This window comes from Anser brachyrhynchus (assembly GCF_964034855.1).
Source record: "Anser brachyrhynchus genome assembly, chromosome: 7".
NCBI lineage: Eukaryota > Metazoa > Chordata > Aves > Anseriformes > Anatidae > Anser > Anser brachyrhynchus.
In genome coordinates this window covers 3,860,339-3,876,740 of record NC_137701.1, presented here as the reverse complement: position 1 = coordinate 3,876,740, position 16,402 = coordinate 3,860,339, and the positions used below count along the sequence as shown (strand labels likewise).

The following is a 16,402-nucleotide window of genomic DNA, read 5'->3' as shown; positions in this document are numbered from 1 at the left end:
AATCAAGTTGTTTCACTGAAGCAAAACTAACTTGAAAATTTGTCACTTTTTTTTTTTTGGGTGGAGACTTTCAGACTTGTTTGCAATACATGACTTAATGAAATGCTAGATAGTTCTGCCTGCAAAAGAAAGAGGAGTGAGAAAGTGGGTTTAGTGTCTGTGATACTGGCCTGGGTTCTATCAAGAGCTGTCTCTCTCCCAGATCTTTTTAATTCAATGTAAACTGGAATGAAGAGTTTTGCCCTGAGTCATGTGGACCTCATGCATCCTCAGGTAATGCCCTGATCGTAAAACTATTTGTGAATCCCTTCCTGCAGTTAGAAAGCTCAAAGTCATGGTTTTGTGTATTTTTATTTGTTTGTTTTTGTCTTGAAATATTATAAATGTCCTGCTTTTATTCCAAAGCAAAATGAAAATGACTTTTTGGAACTTCTCAAGCTGTTACAAAACAAAACTGTCAGGTTTTTTCCTTCGGGTCTGTAGCTGAAGAGCTGCCTTGATCCTCCTTTGTACATTTCAGTTTATATTTGTATCTGGAACATTCAAAAAAGCATCATAAGTTATAAATTTTGACTATAATGGCAAATTTATGTAGCAAATAATGCAAACTGAGACTTTAAACCAATGCCTTCCCTCATGCTTCATAGTATCAATTACCAAATAAAATGTATGTCCCAGTATGATCTTAGCAGAGGAGCATAGACTAAGTGAATGGAGTAGAGATGAAGTAGCTTACTAATGATGCATGTTGCAACCTCAGAATTTCTTCCAGTAAAGTTTGTTTTAATAAAATAAGGAAAATGCCTGAAATGATCTCAAGGGAGTTACAGATTTGGTAGGCTGTAGTGCTGTTTCTGTCTCAACAGCTTTCATGTCCATAATTCTGTGCAAAGGACATGCACATGTTTACCTGAGGCCTCCATTCTGTTTTAACTTGTACTGCATTTTGATGGGCAGATCTCTAAACACTCTCTTTGCTCAGACTTAGACTGTCATGGTTAAAATGAGTCAAGACCACACACCACACTGTCATGATATAGCACGCTGTCAGAGCACGTCACTTTAAAAAGCCATTATCTAAAGCTAGTGCAGCCTGGGGTGTGCTCTCTCAGCTGTCCCAAGACAACCTCTGTGAGCAAGACTAATTAATTCTCTGCTCGCCAGTCCCGGCTGGTGGTGACGTTTCCTTTCTTCAAGTCCAGCTTTCAGGTTCTCCCTGTTGCAGCAAGCTGAGTTGGCCTTTGCTGTCCTGCAGCCATATCTGCTGAGACTGGCCAGTCCAAATGGCTTTCTGCTACAGTTGGAAAACAGGTTGACTCTGTGTTTGTCTGAATCAGCCTATATGTACAATACCTTTAACAGCAATCTGTAAACCCCCAGTGGTGGAAGGCAGCCAGGCAGCAAGCATGGATGAGGTTGTGTCACTCATCTGGTACCAGAATGTTGCTGGGGATATTTGGCTGAGAAATGGGAAAGAATTACGGAAGTTTGAATGAGAAGTGGTTTTAAATAATGTGTGTTAGTGGAAGAAGGTGTGCTAGTTCATATGCTCACATATATCCAGTTCACAAAATATTCACATACGTCCAGCATATACTGTATTTTCTGAGAAATAGAGTATCATGGGAAATATGTGAAATGAAGTATTGTTCTCCTCAGTATCTCACTATTGTAACAAGTGCTTCACTAAATTCAGCTGAACAGATAAAGAAATTACTACATCTCTGGAGAATCCATGTTGGGTCTAAGAAAATCTAGGTTATTATGATTTACTGTTTAATTTTCTCAAATTCCTTAAAAACTTTGGAAGTGGAAAATGCTGGAGGTTTTGTGTGCTGGCTTAAATTGCAATTAGACTCCAGCTGGAGACTGCAAAACACAGCAGAACCCTTGCAGGGAGAGTATTTACCTTGGCTTCTATTTGAGACTCCTTAGCAGTATCACCTTGTCGCAACAGCTGTTCTGAGAGCTGGGATTGGTGTGAATTTCTCCTCTGCTGCCTGGCAAGCTGAAAAGTTGTAATACATTTTTGGTTCATTTTAGGTTCAGGTATTGCTAGGAGCAATCTTCATGTTCATCTAAAGGAAAAAGATACTAGGATTGCAAAGCAGAGATTCAGGAACTTATGCAAACTGCTCTCAGTTGGAAGTCTCAACTGGGACTTTATTGCAAAAGCACCAGGCAGTAGAAGATCAGTTGCTAAATTAGCCAGAATAAATGTCCAGAGGTACAAAACTACTGCCAACCTACCTGCTCCTTCGACAAGATGGGTAGGCTGGCAGTAGGCCTGAGTAAAGGTCTGCGTAAACAAGAATAAACTCGGTACCTGTGCCATTTCAGCGATTTGCTAATCGGTGATCTTGCTTGGCAGCAAAGCCTGTCATAGCCACTGGTTGTTCCTCAGCTGAGCTCTTGGAGAGCTGATGTTCTTGGTTAGCAGACAGTAAGCAGAGCAGGCTAGGTTGGTAGCAAAGGTTTCTTTGGAAACACAAGTGTCTTGCATGGTGAATGATGGGGAGATCTGAGACTGTTCGTTAATAAATGTGGGGGCAACCTGCTGCATCTGCTTGTTCTGGTTTATCCGTTTTGTTTCTTGGCAAAATTCTTGGGAACTTCTTGATGCGGGGATGTTCTCTAGCATGTTTCATGTCATACTTCCAAACATAGCCGCTAGAAGCTTTCTCAGTTACCCGGATGAAATTTTAAGATCCAGCAAAAATATTCTTAATGCCACTATTCAAAATAGTCTGCCCAGACATCCAGATCCTTGAGAAGAAGGTAGAAAACATGGGTCAGGTTTCTTTGTCCTCCCAGGAAGCTCTCTTGGCCTCTCTGTACCTCAGTGCTGGCTGGGAGCTGCGAAGCATCTGCAAGGATGCTGAGACCTGCTTAGCTCCTGAGGCAAAGGCTGTGTGCGAGTGTATGGGATGGAAACTTCCCACAAATGTTAAGGTTTGAAAAGATGGTTGAAAAAGAAAGCAAGGCATGCTAAGAAAGACAGAAACATCAAGTTAGAAAACTAAATCTAGAGTCTGTTCTCAATTTAAATATAGGCCTTTTGAAGGAGTCTGGTTTCCAGTCACCATTTTTGTTTGAAAAGCTAGATGAAAAACACTTCCATGCTTGCAGAGCATAGCAGTCCATCATGAATTGACGTTTGCTGCTCTGAGCATCCCTCCTAAGGTGTAACGACAGAGTCTCGCAGCAGGGTGCCTTGAGGCTGATGTGCTGCAATTAACTGGCTGGGCCCTGGGCATTGCAATCTGTTTGGTGCAGGGTTCAGATTAAATATCTGCGTTGAGTGTAAGAGAAAAGGGAATATTCTTTCCCCTCTGCAAGCCCTGACATCAATTGTTTTATTCCTCCAAGCACAGATATGAACAGAACAAATCCTTATGTCTTGGCACCCACGTACCTTCTATCACTTTCTCTGAGAACCATGCCTCAGTAGCACACCAAAAGCCCCATTTGAGCAGGGAGACTGCGCAGTTATGTCACTGGTACAGTAAAGCACTGTCTGTGTTGGCACCATTAGGGTTTCGTTTATTGCTGCCTGGCACGAGAGCACAGATGAACCCAGCAGTGGCTCTGGGGTGCAGTCTGCATTTGTTCTCACCTTGGACTCTTCCTTGGCAAATCAGGAACTTATTTGATGTCAGTGTAGAGATGGATTTAAAAAGTGAGCTATGACTATACATGTATTTAAACTGTGTCTGTTTTTGGAGAACATCTATATAGCATTTGCAGCAGATAAATATCCATTGTTTATAATGTGCAGAAACTACTGGGTTTATCATTAACATTTCTACTCATGTTGCTATAAGAGGAAAGCAAGTATTCTGAATGTACAGGCAATCTGTTACTGGAAAGTGGGACTGATTAGCTGTGGTCAGAGTAAAATTAGGTTATTTATATCTTCACCACTTTGCAGATTATTTCTTTTCAAAGGTTTTTCAATCAATTTCTTGGCTATTAGTATTAGGAAATTAAATAGTTCTTCCAAATATCTCATCACGGATAGGGATGAAAACAGTTCCACCGGGAAACCATTCAAGCTGAAAGAGGTCCAGTCAAGCAACAGATGGACTTCTGTTCCTGAGCAAAGAACTGACCAGGTTCAGGTTCACCATCTTTCCAAAAGAGCTGCAAGGGATTCTGTGGTCCCTCTACATCGCTGAGCAGGAAAAATTCATTGCGGTGCAAATGTTTTTCAGATTTAAAACTGACCTGCCTGTCTAGGACCAGGTATGAAGGTAGTCGTAGAGAGCTCCTGGGTACCCCAGCCCCAGATTAAAGCCAATGCTGGGATCACCTTTCAATCCACAGAGTTTACACCTGCAGTAAGAGATCTGATACCAAGGGAAGCTTCTCCCTTCAAAGTCCTAATGTAAAGCAAGGCTGAACTTGCATCTCCTATATTAATATTTTAGATATTGCTGAGTTTCTGTAGCACAGTTTGGCAAGTCATTTTTCTTCTCTCATTAGTGATTAAGTGGATTTGTGTGAATGTTTTTCTCCCTAACTTCTGTGGGATTTTTTTTTTTGTCTGCACCAAAATACCTCTTTTCCCCCAGAGAACAAAGAAGATAGATTTTTTCTGGCCATATGGCTGCAGCAAAGTGGTTTCCCTGGCAACTGTAACCTACAGAACTTCTTAAAACTTTTCCCCTCTGTGGATTTTTTAGTGGTTTGATTTCAGGATCTTGTCATCTTCTCCAAAATCATTACGGCAGAGGAATGGAGGTTAACTGTGGAGGCCCTGGAGTGTGCTAGGGCCCTAGCTGTCTTCAAGAATATGCGTTCATTTGCAGTGATTCAAATGGTTTTTCCTCTGTGTGGATGTTTGGCTCAATTTCCAAGATGTTTAGCAAATTCCTCTGAGTTAGTGTAGCAGTCTTCACGTAACCATTACTGAAAGGTGTCTGGTATGATTTAGGAGGAAAAAAAAGAGTGCAAGATGAAAAGTGAAGTCAATGGGGTTGCGCACAAGCACCCTCTTGCTAGGCAAGAGTATTAAGCAGCCGGGGTTGCACCCTGTTGTGGTACCAGAGCTGGAGCGGGCTGCAGACTTTCTCTCCTGCCCATGCAGTCCCTGCTCCTGCAAGGCAAAAATAAAAATAAAAGAGGGGGAAAAGAAAAACAAATATTGCTAGTTCCGAATTAAAAATAAAAATTTTGCCCAGTAGAGATCAGTAGAAATTACAGAACTTTTAGACACGGTTTATGAAGCAAAGCAACAAATGGGCAATTAACTGCCCTAAAATTTGTCCCACTCCCTTGTTTCAGCAATCGCGATGCAGTCATCACAAATAGTGATAGCACAAGTGTTGTTGCAGGAACCTCATCTTGACTGCCATGCATTCAGCTGAGAATCCTGCTGGTGGCAAGTTGCAAAGATGAACTTGAAAGTGTTTTTCACCCTCGGCAATCCAGATGGAGCTATTGTTTGTACATGTCTGTCTGACAGTCATCACACTGACTTTTTTCCAGTGTTTTTATGTTCTTCTGGGTATTGTTTGGAAGATAATTAGTAGTCTGAGTTGCAATTGAGCAAACGATCAACAGAACCACTTTATAGTAGTAGTAAGAAATTCGTGGCAAGAATAAGTATGTTTGCAATAATCCTCAGAAAAGTCAAAAAAGAGCTAAAGTCCTGTAAAAATGTGTGAAAATTGGGGAGCTTAGAAAGGCAACACGTGGGCCAATAAGATCAACTTTGATGCAACTGAATACTGGTGCAGGTGGCTTTTGTCACACCAGGCAGGACATTTTCAAATGAAATTTTCATACCTCCTGGTTTAGATAAAGGGGTACAAGCAAAGTACTTTCTTTCTACTTTGCATATATCATGTTAAATCCAGAAATCAGTGTTTCATTCCTGCAGCCTCTACTTATTTCTTCTGTGGTTTTATCTGTAGTTCTAGCTTTCTAGTTCTCACGTAGGAAAATATAAGATGCTTCAGGAAATGGGCCAGGAGTTTTGTCCTAAAGTAGTCAGACTATACAGTAAGACTATAGGCAGTTGGAGGGATCAACAATAAAAAAAAAAATTATATATTTTTTTTACCTTTGTTCATTTTTTCCTCACTTCCTCAATCTTTATTTTGTAATACTGCAGCTCTTTTAAGGAGGGCAATCTGGAAATGGCGTGAATTAATCAGTAAGTTGTCAAAAACTCATAAGTCGTTCCATTCAAATATTAATAATGTTTTTCAAATTCCTATTTTTTTCTGAGTGAAATAAACAACAACAAAAAAAAAATCCAGAAAGCCCTGCTGTAAACAAATCCCACAGGCACACTCATCATTAGGCAGTAAAACACACAGGACAACAGATGCTGGATCTGAATTTTTCCAGGATAATAAATGTGTTCAATGTCCCCAAGAAGAAGATTTTAAAGAGCATTTTCTGCAGAGAGCTAAATAATTCATCCTCAAAACCTCTGTTTTACATACTGTGTTAAAAGAAAAAGCACAAAATAACACTGGAATAAAGTCATAATGTGCTGCTAAACTAAGGGAGAACATCTTAGAAGTAACCAAACTCTGTGTTTAGAGTAATTAATTATAATGAATATGAATCACTGCTTCAGGGTTTAACCCTTTCCTCTATATCTTTTACTTGGAGTGCTATTGGGAACAACCAGAAGGGATTTACTCTGAAAAACCTCAAAAGGAGAGTCATAACATTTCACTTTACTGCCACTATTTGGATATTTGCTCAAGCATTTGGGGGGCAGAGAGGGGATTTCTCTTTAAAAGACTGAGTTACCTCTGAAGCTTGGACATTATTTCCCTTTACTTTTGGCATGCTATTCTTCTGATTCTTTATCAGATCTGAGCTGATTGGGGTTTTCTGTTGGGTCTGTGGATCATGATTTCTGCCTGTATCCCCATGGACATGAATACAGAAGTCAAAACTAAATTTACTTGCCTCTTCCTGCTGCTTACATATACGATCTTTTGCTGGATGCCAGATGTAGTTGTCATCCTGCCTTTGACTTCAGAGCTAACATAGGTTGCTACTCTCTTCTAAAAAAGTAGCTGGAGTATCCCAAGAGCTATAATAGAAGCATCATTTAATTGTATTCTTAATTATTTAGTAGGAAAAAGTCTAACCTTGGGGTATAGTTTAATGTTGGATTGAATTTCAGCCAACATAAGAAACCACTTACAGAGGCAGGAAAAGGAAGATCGTGTCAGCCTGGATGTTTTTATAAGGTGCACCTTACCATAAGCCCAAGAGTTTGTGATTATTCCAACATCTTCAAACACCAGGTAATTTAAAAGAATTCATAGGGGTAAAAAGTCCGCACGAGCCTCTTTGGCATTCATCTGTTGGCACCAAGTGGGTGAGAGGGCTGCAAGTGCCTGATGTTGTGGGGGTGCTGGAGCTGCCCATGGAAGAGCAGCTGATGTGCAGCCAGGGTCAGTTCTGTGGGCTCAGGGACTTGGCAGCTGCTCTCTGCAGGAAGGCAAGAGGAGAGCAGCTGTGACCATCAAGGAGAATGCAGCATCCCTTCTGTGCTTTTTTGCATTTATCCTGTATCTGTGCACCTTCTCTCGTATTCCTGTGAGATCAGTTATTAGCAGCAATTTCTTCTTTAACTGTTAATGGATTCTAGACAAGAATCACAAATATTAAAATTCTTTAAACTCATATAATTTAGGAGGGATAAAGAAAACGCTAAGCTCCTTCCAGGAGCTGTCAGGTTTATTAAATGATACAGTCAACGTGAGTTTTCTGGAAAAATGGGCTAAGGTATTGGTCCTGAACTTTGCTTGTTTATGGCAAGCTGTAAAGGGATTTTTGAAAATGACAGTATTTCTCACCCATAGAATAGCTGTTCCTGTGAAGAAAGCTGAAAGATAAATGTATTGCAGTTTGGACCCTACAAGTGTGTATTTATACCTTCTGCAGAAAGTCACAGAAGTGTTCAGAAGTGCTGTGCCGGACTCTTGGCTGCATAACGCAGGCTATGTAGCACATCTCTTATTATTAATTCAATTTACTCAGAATACGTTTTCACGTCCACTAAAATATGTCCATCATAGGTAGCTGATTGCTATCATGATACTTATTTTATTTTTGTTTTTCCATTTCTTAATCCCTCTTCTGCCATTCTTTATTGACCCCGATCTGATCCCTGTCTAGCCATGCAAGATTACTGGTGCTCATTCTTGTTTAGACCAGGTCAAGAGGATTTTTGTCAGTGTGAAATTCCACGTGGAGCTCTTTGCCAAGTGCTGTGGTGGCTGTTAAAATATCCCTCTACTCATCAATCAGGCAATAGATGGATGTGTTTCTTTAACACAGGGGCTTTACTCTCAGTGTTCTTTGTTAGCCATTGCTGCCCCAAACTACCCTTCAGTGCAGAGGGCAGGGTGCGGCTGTGGAGTCCTCACACCAGGCTGGGGCATTCGGCACTAGGCCGTCATGGTTTGTATCCTGAGCATCCTTTGACCCGAAGAGCTAACTGAAGCTTTTCATGATAGGCACAGGCACATCAGTGCATGTGAAGCTGCAAGGGATAAGAGAAATAAATATTTCATTTTCCAGATGTAGGAGGCTCTGAGTGGCAGGCCATCCCTTGAAGGACCAGATAGTCAAATAGATACTGGAGATGTGAGCCCAGATACTCACCCAGCATTTAGCACAGATTGTCGCAGAAGCTGAAATATTAAAAAGAATAAGGTAACATCAGCAAACTGATGACACTCATATTCACATTTAATCTTTTTCTTATATTCAGAGTCCCAAGTGATCACACAGCTGAGAGTGAAAGGCTGAAGCCCTTACTTTAAATTAACCTAATAAGAAAATAAGTGTTGGCAGCGTGTGGTTGCTTAAAAAATGAAAGGAAGACTGCTCTTTCCACTAGCAAGATCCTTTAGTTTCAGTGGAAAATCCATAATTAGAATGAAAACATAATTAGTATTAAAACCTACTGAAATATGTGGCAACCTCTGCACAAATTATGTGGCCAATGGGCACACTGGGGCTTGACTGCTGTTGTCAGTGGTACCTCATTCAGCAGCTTCCCTGGTGGAATTGGAAAGCTCCAGAAGAGTGGAAGGTGTCACAGGGCTTCGTCCATGGGTTTGGTGACCCACATTAGGAGAGAGGTGCAGCACTTGTGACAGTGATGTCTGCCACCAGAACTGACTGCCTAGCCTATTACAGAGGCTGTTTAGAAGGAGATGTGGCTGTTTCCTACGATGAAAGTCATACATTGTTTATAACCTTCAAGACAGGCAATTTGTAGGACATTTTACAGACGTAGGATAAGATCATGTAAAAATAGGTCTTGCAATAAAGTCTCTCTTGTCTCCACTACAATGATAAGATCTATTCTGGACATAATGATGGGAGAGATCTGCAGCCATGAATATTTTGTGAAATACCAAGGTTTTTAGTAAGACTGTTTCAGGTGGAACCATTCTTTTCCTGTTTCTCAAGTACTGATGTTCTGATAAAGAGGTCTGCATTGTACTAAGGTGCTAGTGTCTGGTTAAGTTCTGTTTTTTTAGGATGCATCTGTAGTTATTGCATGCTTCTGAAACCCATACCAGGGTCTGTAGAATTAAGCACATGCTGAGGTTACTTAAGTGCTTTTAGTATATTCTGTTTGCAAAGAAATGCTTTCTTAGAGTAATTTGTGTGAACATTTGCATGGCTGTATTTGTATATAAGCTATTTTGGTGAAGTACTTTAATGGCATTGCTTAATGTTCAGAGACTTACATATTATTTTAACGAAATACTCGTGTTTGATCTATAGGAGGAGCAACATGAAAGCTTAGCTTGTTCTGTAGGTGTAGCACAGAGTTTAACTCCTCTACAGTGGATATGAGTGGAAACCAACTTTTTTCTACTTCATCTTTTTCTCATTTCTGAGAGTTTCAACAAAATCTCACCCTGTGCCTGTGTTTAGTAAAGGGTGCTATGTATAATCTGGGAATCTATGTATATAATCTGTATATATGTATATAATATGTATATAATCTATGTATATTCAGGGAACCTGTATAATCTGTAAAGAAGCCTTTATATCTTAAGGAATACTTATCTGGGAGTGAATAAAATGTTTAGTTTAGGCTAAACTGACCCTATCTATAGGGAGAAGTCAGTTTTGAGTGAAGTCAAATGCTGCATCTCATTTTCAGTTAAACTATTTGTCCTGCTACCTGTACTAGTTTTCTTGCAGACAAATCTAGAAACCACAAATATAAAGCTCAATTCTGAAGCTGAAACAAAAGCATGCAAAATGGGAGGCAGTGTCTCCTAGTTTGGGGGATTGGGCTTTAAAGTCTCAACACCTAGAAGAGAGGAAACTTCAAAGACTTGGAGTTTGCTAATATTTTATCCCCAGTTGCTTTCACTAATGGAAACTCAGATGTTGCACCTTGAGAGTGGGTAGAGGGAGTTCACAGCTTTAGCCTATGCTTCAAAGTGCAGCTCGTGATTCTATGGAAAAGGTGATGAAGGATCACCTCATTGCTTCATGCAGGCAGCAACTTAACATCAATCCATCTGGAGTTGTGCTACTGAAAATCTGTGATGAAGATAAACTCAAAACAGCTACCAGGTATTTTATCTACTTTCACCACAGTAAAGCTCTGTATGTTCTGTATTTGATTTGAAGTCTTCTGGGTTCTTTTCACTTCCACTGCTAGAAGTATAATAAGAGCCAAGGGCAAGGTTTCAGGAAAGGTCTTCAGATTTTCAAGCAAATCGTGTATCGCGTTTGCAGAGATGAATTTGACGGTGCAAAATCCCATGATTCTGTACCACAGTGCAGAACTGCTTGTTTTTTATGTTGTTTGTTTTGTGTTTATCCTAAAACTTCTGGCAAAAACTTCTGTCATCTACAGCTTCTAGGGGAAGGTAAGGATGACATTCAAGCACTTTTGGCTGTTAGAATCAAACAGCTTAAAAATAAAAATATTTTAATGTGTTTCCTGCACCATCATTTTGTGGAATCAGTGTTCAGTAATATCCATTTCTTAATCTTTGTGCTAGGGGATTAAGTCAATATTAAGGCTATGGTAACTCTATCAGAGATAAGCAGTTGCATTTAACTGGTGATGAAACTGAGCTTTTCAAAGAACTTGTTAAATGGCCCTTGACTGAACGAGGCTGATTCAACTGGGTGAAATTTAATTTTTCTTGTCAGTTGGCAGAATATCAACAAGCTAGAAGCCTCCTCTAATTCAGCGACTTTTGGCAGAGAAGTGCTGCTAGAAAGGAGGGAAGAAGTACTCTGTTCTCTGCGTACTGTGCTGAAAGGAAGGTTTTAATGTCAAAGCAGTTCAGTGGCATTTGTAGAATTGCTTTTGTATAAGAGGAGAGATGCTGGCCCTCTCTTTAGTCAACATTGGATTATTCAAGGCAAAAATAGACTTACTGAAGAAAATAATTTATTTTTAGATAAAACTTATCTAAATAAGCACGATATTTTAGTTAGTGGAGAGGTGTCCTGATGTTAACTGAGAGAGTTGGGACCCTTCTGTCCCTGGATGTAGCACAGGCACAAGCTATTTGTCAGAGTTAGTCCCACAGGCAGATCTGTGTAACTATGTCAGTGACACACAGCCGCCTCCACAGGGACAATTTATGTCCCAGTTGAAATGAAGCTTTTTCTACCTATAGCAGCTTTCTCTTTTCTACAGGTGTCAGTTACAACAAGTAATGCCAGGCTGGAGCAAATTGGGATGCAGCACATTCTTGTAACAGGTGGGCCACAATTTCTAACAACAGAACAGCTATCTTCAATTTTCTTGTTAGAGAGAAATTCTTGGTTCTAGTCTAAGTGATGTAGGAATTCTGTTTCTCTGCTGTCCTTTACTTCTACATCATAGAATAGCATAGGTGCTACATCATAATCATCCAGAACATTAAGTTATTTGCTAAATCATTATATTGCATGTATTGAGAGACTTTTCTGTGGGAAGTTTAAAATGTGATTTGAAAACAGTGATAAGGCAGGGAGGTCATACAAAGTGAATTTAAAGAAAAATGAATAATAAGAAGAATGATTTCTCATCTCGACATCCATTTTATTTGCTGTCAGCCTCTTTGTCAGTTTGTCACCACAGCTGATGTTTTCTTCTCTTCCATTTACTCACATATTTAAATTGATCAATATTTGTATTGTGCTTGCTTGCATCATCTTATCATTTGTACACTTATAGAAGTGAAAGTTCCATTTCTTGGTATTGATCCCTACCCTGCTCTGAGAAGCAGATATAAGTTGTTCTGTCTGCCAAGGCTGACCTTTAGTCTAATTTAAATATCATCTCTGAAAATGGATGGCAACATAGAGGAAAAGAAAGCAGGAGGTGGTTTTTCTGTTTGCAAGTCTCCAAGAGATGCCAGTGCCCCACTGTGGAAGAGGCAGTGCAGCAGAGAAGAGATGGCATAGGCTGCTGTATGAGAAATCAGAGCCTCCCCTCAGCATCGGTCTTTGTCTTCAGCATGTGTATGGGATTTACTCTGATCCAAAGTATCCTGTGAGAAAGAAAGCCAACATGCCCGACTACTCCTGTCAGTCCTACACACACTTTTTCTCTCCACCTTCAGTTGTCTAATTTAGACAATTCGTTGGTAAATATCCTTTTTTTTTTTTTGCGGTACACAGACTGTGATAATTGTTTTATGCTGGTTTTTCTTGTCTTCATCTTACGTGGAAGCCTTTTGTTGCCTGCAGTCTCACAAGACCCAGTCCCGCTCTCTTAAGTCAATTAATATTTTTGAGGTTGCCTTTGCAAAGTGAGGACCTCACTTGAGATCCTGTTGAGGCTACGATTTACCTAGTAATGTGGGTTTTGCTTATTTTAATTTATGGTTATTGAGGTAATAAAAAATATTCTGCATGATGCATTTTTCCTTAAAGATTCCTTTGACTCCAGTGTCCCCTGCAGTTTCTCTACTAACAACATCCAAAAATACCTCAGAAAAGGAAGATAAGTGAGACAGTTCATATCCATTTTTTACTTCTTCCAGCAAATGCTCACTTATCCGAGTAAACGAACAGCTCAGCAGCCACGCAAGACTTGTTTATGTTGTTATGGGCTGTCTGTGTAATCGTTTCCAGAGCCAACCGAAACCTAAAGAAAAAATTTGCCAAGCTGCAGCTGGAGCACTACAAACAAACCATGACATTTGGTGGAAGTTTAAATTAACATATGTTAGAGCAGGCAACAAGGAAACAGCTGGGAACTATGACAGCTGTTATCCATTAATAATGTTACATTATCGGCACCTATATTTATATGGGATTTTATTGGGTAAAGATGCAAATAAGTATTTCATTACTTAATGTGACTGCACTGTAGGAAGATGCTTTGGCTATCTTCAGTGTGCTCCATGTGCTGTGCAAGCAGCCTTCCCAATTTGACATCTGAAAATCCAAAGCCTTATGATAAGCAGTGGTTGAAGGTCTGCTTTTAGATGAAGTGCTCTTAGAATTTCAGAAAGGCTTCTCTGTTACCAACATAGGAGTTGTAGTGATACTATTGTTCTCCAGAACTTACATTGTTGGATTGGTGTATGGTGGTGGTTTGTTTGGTTTCTTTTTTTTTTTTGGTTTGTTTGTTTGTTTTGGTAAAGACATCTAAAATTAGGAAGGATTGAAAATTCAGCTCCTTTAAAGAGCAAGGGCACACTGGTAACTCTTTAGACAGACTATTTTGAAGCTACTGGTGCTGCTCTTAATTTTTGTGGTCCTTGGTCTGAGACAGCAAGATACAATCTTGTCAATTTTACTCATAATACCTGTTACATAGAAAATGGAAAATTCACTCTTGAGATAATTCTGTTAGCCAAGTAAAAGAAAAGACTTCTACAGGCCTCAGAACTTAATCCCTTTACTTTGTTTCAACTCATCCCTGGAAATACCAGTGGCAAGCTTAAGTGAAGTAAGTGAATATGTCTCCAACATCCACTGATGACATCCAGCTTGATATGGATTCTCAGTTACATGGAGATGCTTTGCTTTAGACTATACATACATATAGCGTTAATGGTCTTAAAGAATTATGGTGCAGCATAATACTTCCAGTATAGCGAAGTGGGATTACTTGGGATTTATTTGTTAAATCCTGAGCGTTTTTATTCTTAGCGTAAATCTATTTATTTTTTTTTAAATAGAAGTGTTGGTGACTTAGTTCATACACGAAAAAAATGACAACAGAAGATTTGAAGTCAAAATATCCACAAGATGTTGGATTCAGGTCTTGACTGTATTCAGATTTGCCTGCTGATTACAGACTCATAATAAATGAACTTAATCATTGATTATAGATGGTCTGTCTGTAAAATAGTAAGAATAGTAACTGACTACTTGTGTCTGGTTTTTTTTTGGAGAACATTACCTTAACACAGATGATTGATAAGAATTTCTTCAAAGTTTTCCAGTAACATTTGTTCAGGGGAAAAATAAAAAACAATACCTGTGGAGCAGCTTTGTAAATAATAATTGATTCTTTCCGAAGTGGTGAGGCCTGTAGAAGCAGTGCATGGGGGGACCCTTCCATTGCATCAATTGTCCACTAGGTATTTTTCACTAAAGTATGGAGATGTGCACTGGCTTCATAAATATTTATACTGGAATTTTAACATCCAAAGAAAGATGACAAGCTTGCTTAGGAAAACAGTTTCTTTGTAAAGCTAGATAGTTATTTATTGTAAATACACAGGCTTGTATTGGCAACTGTTTATGCTAAGGAAAACATTCAATGCGAATATATGGAGCTTAAAAACAAACGAATGAAAAAGGGTCTTTTTATCATCATCACACTCAGCATATTGCTTTTAAATAGCTCTGTAGTACAGATAGAAGTTACATTAAGAGACCTATTTAATTCAGGCGCTTTGCCAAGAGTAGGCACTGATGTTGTTTGCAGTTTATTAATACTGAATAAAGTGAAATTATATTCAATTTTAGCATCTGGAGAAAACATGTCTGTAGAAAGGTCAGACAATTGAAAGGCTGTCCAGGTTCTACAAATGCAGAAGCTGAGGATCTGATCCAGAAAATCACAGTAAAAGCATTGGAAGAGCATCTAATAGGAATCTGATCAGAAATATTTGTCTGCTCTCAAACTGCTGTATCACATCCCTTCACATGGAAATTATTATATATGCCTTTGCTCAGTTTAAAGAATCAGCAATGTGAAAATAAGTGGAGGCTGGAAAAAATAATTGTAACTTTAAACCAAAAATTGGCGTAGCTGACCTAGAATTACTTTCAGGCAATTTGCCATGCCTTGTCTGAAGAAAAGTGAGGATCCATTTAAAGTAACCAATTCGCAGCAGCAATGACATAGATTTGCAAAGCTGAACCAAGTCACTACAGTTACTGGGGGCGAACAAATTGTGTCATTTGTCCTCGAAGAGAGGCTTTTCTACCCATAATGTTGCTTTCCCTAGTTCCCAGCACAGTGAAAACCATTTACTACCCATCACGGTCTTAACATGTGCTCTGGAAAAGCCAGCAGTTTAAATGGGCATATCTGGGAAATGAGACGCTCAGAATAATCCATCATTCCTGTTTGGGATTTTTCTCTTAATAGATCTGTTGGTGTCCTGGTAGCAAGAAGTAGTGAGCACTAATTTTCACCTTCGTTTGATGGTGACAGAAAAGGCTTCCTGCCCTGCTTTGTCCCAAAGGACCTAAATAAAGTAAATCCTTTTGCCTTGGGGATTTTCTGTAAGAAATGGGGAGCACATGGCTCTGAGTGTGCTCCACATAGTCTCCCTTGGATTGGGGGTGAGGGTGGTGGTGGGGAAATGTTTGCAAGAAGTGTGGAAGTGAAGTCTTTAACATGTGTAGATATGCACAGCATTAATAATGCCAGTTTAACCCTGCTAACACAGTCCATTAAGATTTTGGACAAAAAAATAAATAAAATAACTGTGCTGCCATCTCTGGAGGGGGGGCATCTTTGTAGTCACGAGATTCTCATTATGTTAAAATTTTGAACTTCCTATTTTCTTTGGTTGGAAAATCTGTAATTTCAATTCACTATCATCTATTTGCAAGCCAAATGTAGCACTGGTATACTAAAGTTTAAATTTTAAAGGAGGAAAAAAAAAAGAATTAACGGTCTAACAATTTCTTGAATCAAATTTCTTGAATCAAAGATTGGGAGTTAAAATTCTTGATAGGTCTTCAGCTTCAGCTCATGTTGATGCCAAACTCTTCTTGCCTTAATTATTCTTGTACAATTTGTGGTGGTGTCCTGGTTTCAGTTAGGACAGAGTTAATTTTCCTCCTAGTAGCTGGTAGGGTGCTATGTTTTGGGTTAGGATGAAAAGAGCGCTGATAACATGCTGATGTTTTAATTGTTGCAGAGCAGTGCTTACACCAGGCCAAGGACTTTTCGGCTTCTCGCTCTGTC

The 16,402-nt window shown here is 39.4% G+C and overlaps 1 protein-coding gene and 1 long non-coding RNA gene across 3 annotated transcripts in view; both read left to right on the top strand.

Moving 5' to 3' along the window:
- LOC308198323 overlaps positions 1 to 12,877 on the top strand; it is a 34,272-nt gene extending 21,395 nt beyond the window's left edge. For both annotated transcript variants that reach the window (XR_013953828.1, XR_013953829.1), the window contains exons 3-4: positions 11,672 to 11,735; positions 12,361 to 12,877. This is a non-coding gene — a long non-coding RNA (uncharacterized lncRNA). The remainder of the gene's footprint in view (positions 1 to 11,671; positions 11,736 to 12,360) is intronic.
- LOC308198147 (uncharacterized protein) overlaps positions 1 to 16,402 on the top strand; it is a 390,404-nt gene that overhangs the window by 300,068 nt on the left and 73,934 nt on the right. The gene's annotated exons all lie outside the window — the stretch shown is intronic.